At 40.2% G+C, this 20118-nt stretch overlaps 1 long non-coding RNA gene and 2 pseudogenes across 1 annotated transcript; all 3 read left to right on the top strand.

Moving 5' to 3' along the window:
* The first annotated feature begins 257 nt into the window (after positions 1–257).
* On the top strand, positions 258–5716 carry LOC119901353 (annotated as a pseudogene).
* A 537-nt stretch (positions 5717–6253) lies between these two features.
* On the top strand, positions 6254–10272 carry LOC119901352 (annotated as a pseudogene).
* Positions 10273–10514: 242 nt separating this feature from the next.
* Positions 10515–11643, top strand: LOC119900620. Its single transcript, XR_005444084.1, has 4 exons — positions 10515–10637; positions 10751–10889; positions 11013–11122; positions 11274–11643. It is a non-coding gene; the product is annotated as an uncharacterized LOC119900620 (long non-coding RNA).
* Positions 11644–20118: the final 8475 nt, after the last annotated feature.

Below are 20118 nucleotides of genomic sequence, written 5' to 3'. Positions count from 1 at the left end.
TTACCCATGGAATGTGCGTCTCATGCCTGGGGATGTCGCACGCCCAGGCAGCTCTCGAGGGGGCTGCCTGCGACCATTGCGAGGCCCTGCCCCTGCGGGTGCTGAGGTCTTGAGCGGCTCTCTTCCTAGAGGATGGTCGGATGCGCTAGGGCCTGTCCATAGGCTCGCCATTCATCTGTGACAACATCTGAGCCTCTTCTTACATGATGTAGGTTGGCAACAGGTCTTCTCTTGAGCGATCTTTCACCACCCTGAGAATGAGTGTCCATGATGTAATTATGTTGTGTTTTTGTGCTATACTGCAAAATGTTCATAATTCATACAGATTGTTCATAAAGTGAAGAAACATAAATAAAAGTTGTTTTCCTACAATGACGTGTTATAAGGTCTTATAATTAGTTCATATTATGTCCACCTGTAATATATTATACAGGGATAGATATTTTAACACTTTACTGAAAGCAAACAAAGACATGCTATATAACTTTAAACATTGCTATAAGTTATTATTCCATTTTATATCTCTAATTCTAATTTGTGACTGAAGTGTATTTATTGTGAGGCAGAGTCGATGGTTATAACGTACTATGGAACATGGTCGGAGATTCTTGCCTCACATTGACATAAACTGGTATTACTATTAGTTATAAAACATTAAATCAAAAGGGACTTTGCAATAGCACCTAATGCATGTTTGTAAGTGATAACAACTGTTATAATGTCTTATGGACGCATTATAAATATATGCATAAGTCATTATAGCGATGACCTTCATAGAAAGTTACCAAAATTGTATATTACAACTGTGACTGAGTAGCACTGCATAAACAATGACGTGTTAATTATTTAATTTTATGTAGTAATGTAATTAAAGTAGTGGCAGTGCATCAATTGTCATTTATGATTTCTTCATATATCAAATAATTTAGAGGTAAATTTAATAAACATCTGCTGAAAGGTTGTATGGGTTTTGAAGACTCTAATTTCCCCACAATAGCATTTTTTATGAAATAGAATAGTTAATAGTTTTTGAATTGCTGAAAATCTGTTCAGAGATATTTTGTTTCAAATGTCTGCATACCAACAGTTGTGCAACACAACGAATAGTCATCTTCCAAAACATTTGTTATCTTAAAAGTTAGCTTTAACAATCCAGTAAGATACAAGACAAATGCAGACAAACAGCAGTTCTTGTCCACTTCTGTTGTGTTACAAATATCACCAGTGTTTAATCTGACAATAACAGAGATGTTAATGTGAGTGAGTTTTCATGTTGGCAAATACTTCTCATGTGGTACATGAGCAATAAATCTCTGGTTGAAAGGTTTCAGATTTGGTGTTTGAGGAGTTCAATGGCTTCCCTGAGAAAAATGGCTTTAATGCCTCCCCAAAGCTTACCCACCATATTGCTAACCAGCTTGTCAAACCCTTCATGTTTGACTATGCTGGTGGACACGCTGGTGACATCCACGCCCCTGCTGAGGTTTCTGACACTGTTGTTAACATTGTGAGAGGGATACTGTGCTTCTTCCAAGTCACCATGAAGACCACACAGAATCTATGCACTTGAAGAGGTAAGTCACTGCTGAGAAATTAAATAGTCTTACTTTACACAACATCAATAAAAATGCAATAAATATTTGTTTGTAGGTTGGCATCCATGGCAGGTGTCAGTAACTATGCTACTGAGGAAAACATGGAAACAAAGGACATGATAATCACTCAGGTTGTTGATCTCAATGACTGCAGTGAGAAAGCAGCAATGTACCGGGGAATAGCAACTGCTGTGCTCGATAAAGTCTCCAAACAGGTCTGTCTGTCACACTGCAGATGCATCTGATTCCACAGTTACAAATGAAACAGACCAATGTCAGTGCTATTTTTGTTTGTGTGTCCTCCATTCCAGAGAAGGGAATCTATCGTTTCAACAGTGAGATATGTTTACACAGTCAAACCAACAGAAGAGGGAGGTCTCATCACCAGAGCTCACGGCCTGGAGCGACAGCACTTCAGTCTCTTCAATATGAAGGGCGGCAGTTTCAAGATGCAAGCGATGTAAGACAAGAAAATATTTGTTCATTATGCCTGCTTATTTGCAGTGTTTGTCAGCAATATAAATAAATCTGATGCTTTAAAAAACGTCTCCCACAGGAAGGAAGTGGTGGTGGTTGGTGTGAGTAACAGCTACAGCCGTCCAATGGCAAGCAAGGGTAACCTTGTTTTCAAGTTCTTCAATGCAGACCCTTATATCCCCATTGTAATGCAGGACCTGGAGGATCCGGTACCAAACGTAATAACGATATACTGCTGCTACATGGCATAAACAGTTTTTTTAAAAATTAATATTAATGTTGTTGTTGTTGTTATTAAAGCTCAGTGGCGTGTCTAAAGGGAGTGGCATTGGGTGGCATGTGCCACATTTGGATTCTGATTGTCCACCTAACGTGGCACCCCATTATAACTATTGGCTCTCTGCCCAAAGGCAGGACCTTAGTTCATACCAACTAGAAAACCGGACTTTTGTTTATTAGACACATGGTCAGTGGTGTAACAACCATTTATTTAACAAGGTGATGAAGTTGCATACGGCCCAATGTAGTTCAGTATTCTGTATCAGACCTCTTATATTAGTATAATTTAAACATACAGAAAATAAACTGGCATCATATACTGACTTTATATACAAAGAGTTGAATAATCTCGGTACATATGTATAGTAATCAGTGAGTTAAGCCCTTTATTCCATGGTGTCTCAGTCTCACACTATATGTCATTCACATTCATTAAAAACACAACAACATGAAACACATTACATACTAACACTTAATTGACACGTAACTCTACAGTATGTTACATCTGCAGTAAGCTGAAATTAAGATGACAAAGGCCACGTGCAAAAGCCACACAGAAGCACATACTTGCTAGTGAAATGACGGCAACTGAAAAATGAACACGATATTGAGTACAAACACAAAGGAGGATTTAAGAAGCAAGAATTAGAAGACACAAAAATGCAAAGCTTCCAAAATATTCAGTTTCTTAAAAAAAAAAAAAAAAAGAAAAAAAAGACAAGATAGCATCAAACACAAATTGTGAGCAAGAAGAGCCAAAGGTGACACCGGCTACTAGCACCCTCAACGCGCCATGAGGACGGGGGAGGAGGACGTGCCCCCGGACCTTCTACAGCCTGAGACACTGTGCACTATAACAGATGATTAACTTTGAGGAACTAAGCAAGTAATGTCGTATTTGCAAAAATGGCATAACCCCGGCATTCCCCATTTGTGTCATTCTGTAGGTGATTAACAGAAAGCACCTCAAAAGTAAAAAAAAACACAACATTTTTTTTTTTTACTGCTTTTCTTAACAATTCCAGTGACTGTGGCTTCTGCCAATTGATCTTTTTCCAAACTAAAACTTATCAAATCTTACCTGAGGAGCTCAATAGGACAGACCCATTTATCTAGACTTGCCACACTATCAATCGCCTGTTTCTGCCAGATGGATTTAAAAGGGTTTAATAAACAACTTTGCACAGCAAAAAGCTTGGAGAGTATACCTATTATGTAAGTTTTTGAGTTTATTATGCCAATGCGCAGACATGAAACATTTTTGTCAATAATGTGAATGTGGTGTACCGTCACTGATCATCATTGTTTTTCACTTGTCGGTTTGATCTGTCACTAATTGGATTATGTTTTCATATGTGTGAAGGTGCTCTGTCACCGGTTATGTTTTTTCATGTGTGAGGGTGCGCTGTCACCGGTTAGGCTATATGTTTTAACTCTTATGGTGCTCCCCACAATTTAGGTGTCAACTTTGCAGTGCATTTCACTGTTACTGGTCGTTTTAAAGCTACATGCTTTCACTTCTTTAATTTGCGACTGACATTGCATTATGTCACTCATTGTGATGGGAAAGCCCACTTTGACCATCTTTCATTGGGGCCTGGCATAAGCCCCTGTGCATAGTTTATTTATCTTTTAAATAAAAATTTCAGAAACGTGAATGTAAGACACTGTACTGTTCATAATTAAAGTAGACATGAGTAGTGGAGACAGATAGAATTAATGCTCTTCTTGCATGTGTGTGCGCATGCATTTTAGGTGTGTTGGTTAAAGTTAGGGTAGGGGTTCAGGGAACGCATTATGTCAGTGAGGGTTCTCACAAATCAAGCATAGCATTAGTTCAGGCAGGAAACAAAATCAAGCTCAGCTCATTCCAGAATATCAGCTGATAGGAGCCATCTTCAGCAGCACATCAGCTGACAGCTCACCTGATTCCTCTCTTAGTATTCATTGGCAAACTTACATACAAGGCGCCTATTTAAGCTGCTGTAGCCCACCTGTCTGCCCTCATTTCTTCCTATGAAAAAAGCTCATAAACCACCGCCACCCCAGCTCAACCTTTCAGGCCGTATCTGATAGGGATGCACGATAATTATCGTTCCGATTAGTATTAGCTGATTGGGCATATCTCATTAAGTAAGTATATCGGGGAAGAAATTTGGCTGAAAAAAAGAGTCAAACATGCCAACATGCGCAGCTGCATTGTCGCGCTGGGCATCATGTCGCTGTGCATGGATAGAGCCACAGAGACGCAGTTCAGGCAGCTAGCTCCTGTCTTTCTTGCCTCTGCGTGATTCATTGCAGGTGCAGATTGAAGCTACATAGCAATCTAAGCTTAACAGACTACAAACAGCTTTCATTTAGCTTGTTGTACATCTAGCTTTGCCAAGCTAGTGTTAGTGCAATGTCTTTTAAAATAACAGAGGATGAGAGACGTGGACAGAGCAGATATAGAAATAACACATTCTACTTTATTCTCGTTTAACGGATGTATCGACAAAGTTGTCTTTTACTCTTGAGGTTTTATTGCACATACTACAGTAACAAAAGGTAGCTGTCGTGAACTCAAGTAGCTTAGAGTTACCTTCGCTTCAAGGTGTCTACGGCCTATCTCTGCGCTTGCCGCTGTTTGTGCGCGTGAGCCTGCATGTGCGTGTTCTTGTGCAAGAGGCGACACAGCAGCAGAGGCTGCAGCCTGATAAACAGTACGGTCTTCAGCCCCAGGCCCATTTTACAGCATTCTTCAGTACTATCTAGTATCTTATTAAATCCCATATGCCTGCTCTGTTCTGTACAGGGTTCTTTACTACTGCTCTCTGCCTTTCCTTGTATGCACATGGATGGGCAGAGAGGTGCTTTCCCTACCTTATGGCTTTCCACGTAGGCACGTGGAAGGGCAGGGAGATCCCAGAACAGAGCCACACCGCCAAATATAACTACAATGCTGCAACATCAGTCTTCAATGAAAGTTGTCCTGACTGAACTACAGAAATACAGGATGTGTGCGCATCCTTGTACTTTGTTGTGACACACATGCAAATTAACTTCATGCCACCCCTGCACAAGACAGTACCACCTTAGTCAAAAAGGTCTGGACATGCTACTGTAAAAGCTTTACTCTCTCTTCCTCTTTACAGGCTATTGAGTTGATCAAGCAACTGGCTGAAGCTAATAAATACCAGATGGACAGTGCAACAACGGAGGATACTATGAAGGTGTATCAACTTCTGCGAGCGATGCCTTATGAAGGATTAGTTATGTGGAAGCAGTTTGCAGAAAATGAAGAGTGCACAGTGTTATTGTGGAAATATGGAACCCCTCCTCATTTTCAGCGGTTGAAAGTACATTTACTCAAGTTCTGTACGTAAGAGCAGTTTTGATGTACTACATCAAACATATTTTAATTTTTTAACATATTTTAATTTAATTTTTTTTCTTTAATGATAGTTTCTAAAATTATATTATTAAGGGTTGAACTACCAAATAGTTACATAAAGTATTGTAGTTCAAATTAGCTCCAACTCAACCAGCTACAACATTAATAGTAGTGCTACAGTAATAATAATTAGATTATTTAGCCCATGACACGGTAGCATTACAATAACAGAGGACATTCTGCTGCTTAATAAGAACTTTTTCTTTTGATGCTTTAAATACTTTTTGTTGCTAATACTTTTATACATGTACTTCGGTAAAATCTTGAATGCACGACCTAGTAAAATGTAAAGCTGCCTATATTACATCTATTTGAAGTCATATAAACATCCAATACAGCATAAAGTCATGTTGGATAGCTTGGGTGGTGCATTGGTGAGTAAGCTTTTATCTTTTAATTTAGCTCTCTTGATTTATTTGAATAATCATCCTTATCTTAAGCGAAGCTTGACTGATCCATTTTCTCTTATCAGACAAAGGTTTTTGACAAACTTTCTACAAAACAAGATCATGTCAAAATGTCCATTGTCTCTCTTTTGCAGACAATACTGGACATTCCCTTCTGTAAAGCCAATATGTATCTGTGGAATACTGTGGTGCTTTCCTATGGCTCACTGGTGTACAAGCATTGCGCCTATTATACACCTTGTCCAGTAACTGCTGTTCAGGTAATCAAATAAATCACATTCCTTTGATAACTATTCAAGAAAACCATTCCAAACAGAGACATGTAACAGTACCATAAGGTAATTTGAGATGTGGTGAGAACCTGAAACTGAGTAAGCCTTGATTAAGTATATGAATGGAAAATTATATTGTAATCAATAACTATTTGTAAAAGCTGACTGCACGTTTGTTGAACACCTGTACTAGCCACTGCTGGACATGGCCACTGAAAGTCTGAAGAATGGCAATGAGGCAGACATGGTCATCGCTCTGAAAGCTCTGGGGAATGCAGGTCATCCAGACAGCATTAAAACCATCATGCGTTTCCTCCCCGGAGTTGCTGCCACCTCGTGTGCTGAGTGCTGCTGTGCAGTCTATGCGACTCATCGCTGCCAGAGACCCTCACAGTGTAAGAACACTACTATTTTGTGTATGGAGGAAGAAAATAAGACTGTTGCAGTTGCTTATCAGAGCTACAATATAAGCTAGTTTTTAATATGAACCATGTTTATGGTAATTACATAGTCAAGTTGAAAGTTAGATCTTTTGATAAGGTCAGTGCTTTCACATAAAACTATTCTTATCCTGGAAAGCATATTTAATTTTCTTCATTGTGGTTGTCACAGTGGGCTGAGTGCAAAGGCAGGTTAGGACCCAAATGCAAGACAACAGAGAGCATGATCCAGTTTGTGATATTCAACACTCACAGTAAGTAGTCAAGTAAGTCCAATAGGGCTGAGTCCATGCAGTGCAACACATAAAGCCACAACAGGAAGAGACGCCAAAAAGCCACAGAGGAAAATTCACAGGGGTACAGGACACTCAACATAAAATGATGATACAGCAAAGACTGAACAGAACTGACAAACATTTATACTCAGGTAAACGAGCAGAACAGGAGAGTAAACAGGTGACAGGGATCAGAAATAACGAGACAGGCAGGCAGAAACAGCACACAGAGAACTCAGGACAGGATCGTGAAAATGGCATGTCTGATTCATGCTATTGTCACATTATCTTTACATTGTGGGGATGCATAATCTTCTCCGTATTTATATCTGCAACGCGGACTGTAATCTGTCTTTCAAATGTTACTGTCAGTTCACAAAATGAGAAACTGTAAGTAAGAGACTCCGGTGGAACAGAACAGAAATTTCCTCAGCAGCAGGTGGTTGAATAAGCGGCCTTTCTGAACTCCTAATTTTTATAATGCTTGTGCTTTCAGGTCCAAGACATTACCCCAAGTCTATTCCTGCAGAAGAACCTTCACAGTGAGATACGCATGCATTTCATTGGTAGAATTCTGCAGCTATTGGAGGTACAGCATTACCCTTGAAACACTGAAGGTAAATGTGTGTTCCAATCATGAATAGTAATCATCTTTTCTTTTATGCTGAAGTCTGGTATCCGTGCTGACGGAATTATGGAGCTGCTTGACACCAACATCCCTAGATTTACAGGAGATCTTAGTTCTGGTGACTTAAAGGCTATTTCCAATGTGGTGAGTATAGACATTAAGGCAGTATCTGGCCTGTGATGTGTCAGCTTATTTGCTTTGGTGACCACTGTGCTGTCATTTTCAGCTTCAAAACTGGGAAATTCTGCCCAAAGATAAGCCCATCCTTTCTGCCTATACACGCGCCTCTGGACAAGAGTGGTTGTTTGCTGATTTTAACAAAGAGTTCATTGAGAACATCCTCAGGGTGAGAGAATTAAAAATAAACCCACAACGAATGGTCTTTTTGTTGTTTTTCCTGAGATACTCCCAGGAAATATTAAAAGTAGTCCCAGGTAAGCACAACAAGTACAACCTATTACACCATACAGTACTGTGTAATCCAAAACAACATCATAAACTTACATATGGCCTCAAGAATGTAACAAATATTTCGGTTCAGACAGACCTCTCTAGTCGCACTGCTAAACTTACATGAGATACAACACTCAGTGAAACTTGTAATTTTTATTTAACATCACTGCTACAGTTGCTGCACTGTAACCCGCTATTACATATCTAAAGACAAGTCCACTCACGCTGCTTCAGTATACATTTGTAAGATAAATAACTCCATCTTTGCTCCATGCAGTTTTGACATGATTACTCTTAACTATATTATATCATAAACTTATATATATTGAACTGCTGGCTATGAGCTGTCAATTTAAGGCATTAAAGATGGTTTGCTTTCTTGGGTTATTGTCTTTATAAACTTCCCCTGCGTGAATTCCTGTTGGTTGAACATTCTGACACAACCAAGTCTGCAACAAAATAGGAAAACATCAACATCAGAGTTGGTGCTTTTAATCCTTAGAGTACATCATGCTGATAAGCAGTGTGTGCCCTCTCTGCTGTCTGGTTTAATGTCTCAAACTTTTATCTGTTGCACATCCAACAGTGAGTCAAGGGGTACTAACACACCCTGGAGTACAGTTTTCTGTGGGTGTTTAATCACTCTTTAAATGTTTGGGTTTTTTTTATAAAAATGTTTTTTTTGATGAAATCGTGTAATGATGGACTACAGGTGTTTATATTAATGTGTTTGCCTATATTCTTAACTTTTTTTGCTAACATGGCCTGTGCATTTAATTAGTCCAGGCAAACAAAGCTGTTGACAAAATCCACTTTGAGGTTAATGCTGGCCGGAGCCAACATCCTATGAGCGCACGGCAACTGCTTGAGACTCTGAGGAGGCTTTCCAAGGTATTTGGCTACCCTTGCAAAGATAATTTCTCTGCACCTGTTCTGGGTTTTTATCCATTCACATTCTCCTGTTGCTTAATTGTGTTTACAGAAAGCCACCCAGCGATTACGTGTGTCATCTGATTCAGCATCAACCGTCAGAGAGATCTCATCACAGCCATCATGACAATGTAATGAAAGTATGCTAACACAGAGAGTGACCCAAAATGTTTCACTGCAATATATTGGCAGTTTGTACTGAGCAATGTCATCATGGGAAATGTTTCAGCTGTGCCTATGATTTATGATCCCACCAGGACCACAAAAAAAACTGTCCATGTTAGCTTTTTGTGTGCATAAAAAAACTCCACATAAATCTATTACAGTCTAATGGACTGCATTCTGTCTCATTCAAAAGAGTTGGGCCTCAGCACCTGAAGCTGTAGCCACTATCAAAGCCTTTGCTTTGAGCGGTAACCAGAAGCCAGAGGGTTACTATGCAGTCATCTATACACCCGAAGCAAACACTCAGAGCACCAGGTTGTCCCAGGTTGGGGAAGGCACCAACTGGAAGGTGTGTGTTGACACCAGTGTGAATGCCCATGTCAAGGCAAAGGTAGATATAAAACACTCATGGCATTACTGTAAGCGACTGTCTACCTACTGCCTTTTACATTTTTCACTGCATCCGAAAACATTACCTCAACTCTATGGCCATTGTTTAGTTTTCCAGATAGCAACTTTATTGTTTTAGTTAACCCTTTCCCCTCTCATCCGTGTCATTTTCAGCCACAGCAGGAAGCTGTTTTCAGCTATAATGCTCTAAAACCTAATTATACACTACCTGCTCAGTATCAATGGCAGAAAGACACAGTTAACAACTCGATAAGGTAAACATAGTGGAGCATTAAGCAGCTAAAGAGACAGATATTTCCTTCAGGTGTTGGTGGAGACCAAAAGCAGAGCTAAAACAAGAATAAACACTGGATTTAGCCTGAGCTGGAACATTCTCATATCAACATAAAGGTTCCACTGCTCCCCATTGGTCAGGGGAAAATAAAACAGTGACTGGAATGATTATACTGCCTGAATCCTTTATTTAATTTAAAACGTAAAGTTTATATCCAGCATTTTAAATCTGTTCAAATACACTGTCTACAAATACTGACATTAAAATAATAATATGGTCATAATTATGGTCTGTTTTAGGTATTTTATTATATTGTATGTTGCATATCAAGGCTGATGCCAAGTCTTTTGTGTGTAGAGACTCCCTTCATGATTGATATGTTCTGTTTGGGCACATGTTAGATGGGGAGCTGAAATGTCAATGAGAGGTGCAATTGCACATTTCCCAGGTTCCAAGCCAGTGTTAACGGCCAAAGCACACTGGACCAGGATCCCAGAAACCATGGCAGAGATGGGCAGGAGGTGAGCCTTGGTGGAATAAAGATGCAATTTTTATCAACAAACGTGTGGAGGAAGAGAAGAGTGAGCTGAAGTGAAAGGTGGAAGATGACTTTGATTCACGTTTTGAAACAATTTACTTACTTACTTTCAGAGTTTGCAATCATTACACCCCCCTGCATGTGCTGTTAAACAAGTGTTTCACCTTTTCCAGAAGTGAAAGGGTCATCCAAGTTGTGGCTTTCTTGCTCGGCTTCTCTGAGAAACGTGAAAGAAATGCCCAGCAGAAGGTTTCTGCATCAGTTGTTGCCGCCTCAGCAGACACCGTCGATGTAAAGATTGAATTCCCGGAGGTATTGGAGGAAACATTCACTACCTACATTTTTATGCAAAAAATACAAATCCTTGCATTGTATATAACTAATCTTGACTGCTGTATTTACCTGGGTGTGTCATTTCTTCTGTGATGTCATTAGTATACAGTCTACTACCAGGGTTTTCCAGTTCCACTGCCACCTGCCCTGTTTTGAGGAGTTTCAACACCACATACACATAAGTAAACCAGTTTGACGAAGCTTAATGGAAGGTTCATACACATTTTCTGTCTTTTCTTTTGGGGGGGGGGGGGGGGGGGCAGGGGATTATTTTGACAGATTTCTATGCAAAGCAGATGAGCAAAAACAAGCAAAGAGTGGTGCCATTTTTGCTTGATTTATAAAATCTGTTTTGTGCTACAGAAAGACAACAAAGCCCAGATGGGAGCCAGATGCCTCTTTTCACAGTGATAACACTGCAACCAAAATTTCACCACCATGATGAAAGTGAGGCTCATAAAAGATGCATCAGTAATCCATCAGATGTCATTAGTTTGGCATAAACCTGTAAAGGTCCTGATGCATACATTTTGAAAGAATGTTAATATTTGAACACCCTCTTTCGAAGAAACATTGTGTAAATTCATGCAGTCCTAAAACATTGCATCTTCATAATACTGAATTTACCAAAAACTGTTTCAGGGTTTTTTTCTGATTCTGTCTGTGTAAATCTTTGTTCCCCCAAACATTGTGTTAAATCTGTATATCCCATGATTAAAATGATGATCAGGCAGTTTTTTCCTTCCTTTTTTCTTTTCTCTTCCCTTATAATTAAATGAATCTCCATTGAGGTCAGTTTTTACTTGTTAATGGAAGATTAAAAAGGAGCTGGATTGTAGTTACAGTAGACCTTTCAAGATGTGTAATTTAGAACCAAATTATTGATATATGATATTACAGTAACTGAGGAATAAAATTTGCTAATTTATAAATATCACACAATATTGTAGACAAAGATCAGCATTACTGATGAAATCCATGCAACTTCTGAAAAATGTCAGAGCAAGTCATAAAATCGCTGTTTGTAAATTAAGAGTGTCAGCCTTGTCTGATGCAAACTTTGCAGAGCTCTTTGCTTTTGTTCAAAAAAAGAACGCAATTTGCATGACATATTTGCCAAATAAATTTTGTTCTTACAAAATATAAGAGGAGTGGAAACTGGTGAAGCAGAAAACACAATCCAAATGGTTGGCAGGTTCGTCTACTCAATCAGCCAATTTTGTCTTTGTTAACAGGTCCTGTTATACTCTAAATCAGTGGTTGGCAATAGGCGGCCCGTGGGCCAAAGCTGGATTACTTTGATAGGGCAAAAAAAAAATTATTATAGTGGCTGGCGCTGAAACAGATCTCAGTCATGACAGCAAAAGTTACTCACATAAGCACTTCATCTTGAGTGATTGTGCCTACAAAATAAAAGGGCAAGAAAGTTTTTGCAGCAGTACTTTATGTTGTGTGTAATTGAGAGCTTTTACTTTGAAAGGTTCTCAAGGAAATTCAAGAGTCTCTGGTTTGCTTGACACTGCTCTGAAGTAGCCATCAGAAAAGTGAGTTAGAATTCCCTTGAATGTGAAATGCAGGAATTTCCTCTGCTTGGAGATACTGGGGACATGAAAATAAGCGTCCATAGGTTGATGTGGACCAATTGCCGGGATGAACACACTCTTGCACATGCTTAATTGTGTAAAACAATGTCTTCATAATCAATTTGGTGAAAAGGGAGAAAAAATACTAGCAGCAAGTGGGGCTTGAACACACAACCCTTTAAAAGGGAGTCGTGTACACTACTGACTGAACTTACCAGAGACACAGTAAATGATGGTTTATAAATGATGAATTGACGATGTTCTGGCCCGCCATCTAATAACTAGAAAAAAAATTGGCCCGATGCCAGACTTATTTGCCAACCCCTGCTCCAAATATTCCATTTGCTTGTCGAAATACTGAACTGAACTGTTGTGGGTGAGTTTTGGAATAAGAAAACTGGATCACAAATGCCCTTTTTGGAGGGTGTTACTGAACGTGATGGATGTTTACAAGGTCTGTATGACCTGCTGTGTTTGTTTGGTCAACTGACCCAACAGGACTGTTTGCAGATATCAGTACACAATGTCACCATGTGTGCCCTTAAAGTTCACTGCCTGTGCCACATAAAATACTGTGTCCTTTGGTAAAACATATCCAGTGCTCTTTGGATGGACTATATTATTTGATATTCAGAGATCTCAAAGTAGAAGAGCTATTTTGTGAATGCATGAAAGATTTGATGAACATTATATGGCGCTTCTGAACTGGGCTCAGTCCAATTCTCAACTTCAAGTCATAACAAATCGGATATGTCAACATAATGATTGCATCCTGACCAAAGACTGGTTCACTTAACTACTTCTGGCTTTGCTTCTCCTGCCTACACTGATTTAGCCAGATGGTGTTGAATTGCAGAGAAAAGACATCGACATCAAAGACTGAACAGGATGAGCCCAATTATAATGGCACCATTATGTTCCATTTACATCTCTAATATCCTGTGGGCTTTCAAGGGCCGGTTGACAGACGGATTGCAAATCTGTTATGCCTACGTCAAGATCCACATCATGCTCCTGTCGCCTAGAAGATCGGGACACCCTGACCTTGTGTTGACAGGTGAAATCAATTGGTTAGAAAGCATTAGTGAATGACTGATTAGGTCATTTGGTAGAGGAGGAATAAGCCATCCTCTCCTTTTTACTGCTACTCACACTGTGATTGTGACTTGCCTCATTAGGCAGACTATACCAGCACTACTAAAAGCTATCTGAGGGTAGCTGATAATAAAACCAAGGCTACAGACATTTTTGCCCTAATTGTAGCTATTACTCCATGTTTTGTGCATGGCATACAGCATTGTTGGATGCATAAAAAGTTGGGAGGGTTTTTTTGTTTTTGTTTTTATAAAACACACCAGTTCAACAAGTGAGACTTTATAGAAAATTATTTGGGCAGGTTTTGAACAGATAGCGTATGTTAAGAAGAATTACCATCATTTGTGATCGACATATTGACTTTTGGAAGTCTGTAGTGTTTTTAAAATCTGAAACAATATGCTGTAAATCCTTAAAAAGTCATGATTTTTTGGCACTGACAACACAGAGTGTGAGCACTAGAGGACAGTATTTACCACACATTAAAATATGCCTGGCACAGTGCTTAAAGCCTGGCACCAGTATTTGCTCAGTTCACAGAGAGGGCTATGCAGTGGATGTTGACATTTTGAGGATAAATAAACATAGGTCTTGGCACGGTCAAAATGATCCCCCAACTCTGAAGCTGGCAAAGACAGCACACATTTTATTCTAATATAGAAAGAAAGTACTTACTGAATGTCAGTTTTCTTTGCATGCCTATTAATGCAACAGCAACATGTGCTTACCACAGAATCTAAGGACACTTTTTAAATAATAAACATATATCTCAAGGGGCATTTGCCAATATGTGCAGCTGCTAAACTAAGCACTTAGCAGGGGCACTGTCATCTCTCTCATAGCTACAGATTTCTTATTAGCAAGTAGAACTGGTTTGGTGTCAGGTGAAGATGAGCATTAGTGAATGATCAGTCAGGTAATTTGGAAGAGCCATAAACTGGATTGCTTTTCCACCAGCAACACATACAGACATAAACTGCCTCCCCTTCTAATTTAAGGTACACAGAAACAAGGCTTGTGTGCAGGGTGAGATGTGAGTGGGTGAGACTGGTTATATCACTGACATTGTCAAGTGGGCACACCTTGTTATGGACACTTCGTGACACCTCCAGAGGGCTCAAAATCTGACATCACGCCTGCTGTTAGACTGCCACTGAGCTCACATCACTTCACCAATAATTTCACCATCACTCTCACCAAATGTGCTTGTTGCCATGTTCCCTGACGTTATTATTAAGAAATCATGTTCCTCTACACTTAAGTAGTTGCGCCTGTTTTACAGGAACATTTATTATGAGACTTTACTCTTGAGAAGCATAGAGTATGACCATACATTTAAAACTGTCATCTAAGGAATATGTTTATGATAATGATAATGGCATGTTTTAAACTGCTTTGTCAATATGGTAATAGAATGCTATTAGCATGCTTTTATTTTGACTAGCAGCAGTGGTGGCAGCTTCTATGGGGCTTTTGCATAAGCAGAACTGCCAACAAAGGTCAGATGGTTGAAGCGAGATTTTCATGCTGTAATAAAGGGTATATTATCAGCCTGAATTCTACAGAAATAATAATCCCTGTAGAACATTCAATCATGGTACTTGTGCTCAATTCAAGATCTTAGTCAGCAGTGATCATTTAATGCTGTGTAAATGCTTTTCTTTGTAGCTCTTTATGTTTAAATGGTTGCTTACTGGAAAGCTTCCTGGAAATGAAATGTACTATATGTTCTAGATGGTGCAAAATGCTGCGTGTGTTTATTTTTCTTTATTTCAATGAAATGTGCATGAAATGAGACTACACTGTGTAGTTTTGTAGCAAATTTAGAAATTAGAGCTGCTCTCATAGAGTTGTAATGAGCCTTTCCAGTTAATTAAGCTCAGTGGTTTATTGTTAAGTAAAAAAGTAGGAGTGCCTGGGTGAAATTAATGATTTTTTTTGTGGTTCGCCCCAAGCTGTCAGAATTGTAACAACTGCACTGTCTTTGAAGCAAGGATGTTTTTTAATTGCATGCTGAAATAGACTCCAACCCTGTGTGCCCCTTAACAGGACAAGCAGTATAGAAAGAAGATGGATTAGTGGTTTATATATTATATGCTGATGAATGGTGGACCTAGGATTGGAATATTAGTATTAGTATTTCAAATTATGTCCTGGTGTACCCATCAGAAAATACACTAACTTTGGTTACTCAAAAAGTAATTATAGACAAAGTTTGATGCAGATCTGTTTTCCTGCAGGGCTATGAAGTTTATATTTATATTTTTCCATTAATAATAATAATGATCTTTATTTGTAGAGCACTTTTCAAAAACAAGTTACAAAGTGCTTTAACAAGTGTAAAGACAATAATACCACAAAAACAATACAAGATAAAAGCAAGAAAACATTGAAAAGACTAAAATACACGTTTAAGATAAATAAAATAAGTAAAATAGAATAAAATAAAAGGGATAAAATAAAGTCAAATAAAATCGGGAAAGGCTCTCCTATAAAAGTATGTTTTAAGAAGGGACTTAAAAGAATTCACTGACTCAGCCGACCTGATTTCCTCGGGCAGGCTGTTCCAGAGGCTCGGGGCCCTAACAGCAAAGGCTCTGTCCCCTTTGGTTTTCAGTCGAGACTCTGGAACAGACAGCAGACCTCTGCCTGAGGACCTCAAGGTACGTGCTGGTGTGTATGGGACTAAAAGGTCAGAAATATAACAAGGCGAGAGGCCATGAAGAGCTTTAAAAGTGAATGATGATGATGATAAAATTTTAAAGTCAATTCTAAAACATACTGGGAGCCAGTGTAATGAAGCTAAAACAGGGGTGATGTGGTCAAATTTCTTTGTTCTGGTTAAAAGCCTGGCAGCTGAGTTCTGGACAGTCTGGAGTCGATCAGTAGATTTTTGGGGTTAACAAGTGAAAAGGCTGTAAAATGGTCTCGGTGTCCTTAAAAGTTAACATAGATTGAATTTTTGCTATATTTCTAAGTTGATAAAAACATGATTGAACAAACTTTGTGGTGTGCTGCTCAAAATTTAAATTACTATCAAAAGGTTCTTTGCAACAGGCTTAATGTGATTTACTAGGGAACCAGCAGATGGCAGTATTTGTTTTGCCATCTGCTGGGACCCGATGACCAGGATTTCTGTTTTGTCTGAGTTCAGCTGGAGGAAATTATTTGACATCCATTTTTTAACTTCACAAAGGCAGTTGGTAAGTGAACTGAGCATTCCAGGGTCTGTGGATCTGACAGGCAAGTACATTTGTGTGTCATCAGCATAAATATGAAAAGAAATACCATGTTTATGGATAATATGTCCAAGGGGAAGCAGATACAAGGAAAACAAAATGGGTCCCAAGACCAACCCCTGAGGCACACCATATTTAACTGGACAGAACGAAGACACATAGTTGTTTACAGACACGCAAAACTTCCTATTTGACAGGTAGGATGAAAACCATTCTAGGGCCGTACCAGAGATCCCCACCCAGTGCCTCAGTCTGTCTAACATGATGTTGTGATCAGTGGTGTCAAAAGCAGCACTAAGGTCCAGGAGTACCAGGACTGAGCACATGCCTTCATCAGCAGACATTAAAAGGTCATTGGTGACTTTAAGCAAGGCAGTCTCAGTGCTGTGGTACTTCCTGAAACCAGACTGAAACTTTTCAAATAATTTGTTATTTTCCAGTACAGTGAGCAGCTGTTTGGACACAATTCTTTCTAGAATCTTTGCAATAAAACACAGTTTTGAAATTGGTCTAAAATTTTGTTGGAGGCGGGATCTAAACCAGGTTTCTTTAAAAGTGGGTTCACGCAAGCCGTTTTAAAATAATCAGGGACACAACAAGTAGATAGGGAGCTATTAAAAACAGAGATCAAATGGGGCCCAACAGAATCCATTAATTTCAGTAAAAATTTTGTAGGTATTACATCAAGTGGGCTGGAGGACACTCTCATTTGTGATACTGTTTTTAAAAGCTCAGACAAGTCGATGGGATAAAACTGGTTAAAACTGTCTTGTTGCTGGTGAGGGACCTCTGAGCAAGTGGCCGTGGGGGTAATAGAGGCTCTGATTGACACCACCTTATTGGTAAAATAAGATAAAAACAATTCACATCATCATTACTTCCAGCTGAGGCACAAGGAGGGGCTGGGTTTACCAGCTGATCCACAGTCTTAAACAGAAACCTGGGATTGTGTTTATGTGTAGTAATGAGTTCAGAAAAATAATGTGTTCTCGCATCCTTAGCCATGTTATTGTAGTTAATTAATAAATCCTTCAGACTGAGGTAATGGACTTGGATGGATTTTTTTTTCCATCTGCTTTCCTGCATTCCCTTTTTAGGCTGCGAATGCTGTCATTTATCCAGGGTTGCTTACTAGCTTTAGACGTAGGCCTAACCTTTAGAGGAGCAGTAATATTTAGTGACAACAAGCAGATATGATTGAAGTGATCGACCAGATTGTTGGTGTTGGAATCAGACAGATATTGGCTTTGGCTCTGAAAGAATGTGCAAAACTTAGAAACACTTTGTTCATTAAAGATTCGAGAACACACAGAGTTTGGTGAGGCGGCATGAGTAACCGGCAAATCGCAGCTTAAAACAATACATCTGTGGTTATCTCGGCTAGCATAGTCACCGGAGCTTTGTTGTGGTCAGTAGCGTTGATGGCGTTTTTACGGTCATCTAGCTTAAAATCCATGTCGGATGACTATAATCCTTAACCAACGTAAAACTAAAGTTGAACTAAATGTGAATGTTCCTACGTGTTATTATACAGTCTAGAGAATTGACTTAGTTAGAGGGTGTATTGGACCCCTTAGTAAAGATTTTGAGGAGAACTGTAATTATTATGGTCTCCATTATGCATATGAGAGGCAACAGGGGGTGCTTACATGGATGACATTGATGTCTATTGTTGGGATGTGGGAATGATGGTGCCCAACACGAGTTTGTCAGTGGGTGAAGATAGTGATAAAAATTGCATTACATTCTAAATGCATAGTGCATATATAAGATTTGAGGCAATGTGTGGTGTGATAGGATTTTTCAGAACCTAATTGCAGCAATAACTTGTTGTAGTGATGCTATTAGGATGTACAGATGGCATAATATATTGACAGCACACACAGTGGGCTGATTAAGTGATGAGTGTTGAGTGCTGTCGAAGTGCAGCAGCTCAACAAAAATGCCAAAGAGAGCGGGTATAAAGTGAAGGTCTGTGACATTTGTCCATTAGTAATGTGGTTAAAAGTGAGCTGTAAAATCTATTCCAGTCAAAGAAATATTATCTAAATCTAGATATTACTAGGGGTGTCATCAGCTATGTTTCCAGTTCATTCTGGAAAGGTGTTTCTATGACTATGTAAATTAACCAGACTGTGTGTATTACTGTCTGAATGTCCTATCTAGAAGCACCAAATACCATGGCAGCTTACTGAGGCAGCTTTTGCTTCTATAATATTTTAGGATTGTTCTCAGCTATCCAGAAAGTACATCAGAAATCCATGAATGCTGCCAGTGGCCCCAAGTTGTATTGAGGCTCCTTCACTTCCACGGGTGCCGGGTGCAGAAGGAAGGTCCAGACTGTAAAACTGGATAAAGGTATGAGGAGTGGCCCAGCCAGCTGCCTCACACAAATCCTGGCGCGAAGCCCCTGCGAGGAGGGCCCTAGAGGCCGCCGTGCCTCAAGTAGAGTGTGCCCTCACGGCCATAGGTGAAGGCAACCCGCGCACCTGATTGGCCAGGGAATAGTCTGAACAATCCAGTTGCTGATAGTGTGTTTAGAAGCAGGGAGCCTTGGGGGACCTGAAACACATCAGCAACTGGTCTGCTTTCATCCACCGAGAAGACCTCAGAGTGTAAATACTCAGCGCTCCTCCGCCGTCACATGAGGTGGGGGATGAAACGCCTGCGGCACCGTGGACCCTGCCAAACTGGACGGAACCTTAGGGACATAACCCGGACAAGGGTGCAGGATGGCTCTGACCCTCCCTGGGGCAAACTCCAGCCAACGGGGGAGAAACCGAAAGTGCCTGGAGATCCCTCACCCTCCTCAGAGAGGTGATAGCAAGGAGAAAGGCCATCTTAAGGGTCAGGTGCTTGGCCTCAGCCGACTCCAGGGGTTCGAAGGGGGCCTCAGCCAGCGCTTCGAGAACCACTGCCAGGTGGGAACCCTGGAATGAGTCACGGGTCTCATCCTCCGGGCTCCATGGAGGAAGCGCACGATCAGTGGAAGCCTCTCCAAAGGCCCATCCCTCAGAGGGGCGTGGAATGCTGCAATGGTAGCCACATACACCTTGAGCGTGGACAGGGAAAGGCCAGCAGAGAAACGGTGCTGGAGGAACTCCAGTACCATAATCACCGAGCAGGTAACTGGGTCTACCGCCCGTTCTCTACACCAGGTGGCGAACACATTCCATTTCAGGCTGTACATCCTTCTCGTGGACGGGGCTCTGGAGATGAGTAGCGTCTCAACCGCTTCTGCCGTCAGGCCCGCCTCCAGGAACTGCACCCGCTCAGGGGCCAGACCCATAG

The sequence above is a fragment of the Micropterus salmoides genome, unplaced genomic scaffold (genome assembly GCF_014851395.1).
Source record: "Micropterus salmoides isolate LMB-PRFRI ecotype aquatic unplaced genomic scaffold, ASM1485139v1 Ms_hic_scaffold_13, whole genome shotgun sequence".
NCBI classification, from domain to species: domain Eukaryota; kingdom Metazoa; phylum Chordata; class Actinopteri; order Centrarchiformes; family Centrarchidae; genus Micropterus; species Micropterus salmoides.
The sequence above is the reverse complement of the archived record's forward strand: the minus strand, read 5'-3'. Positions and strand labels throughout refer to the sequence as shown.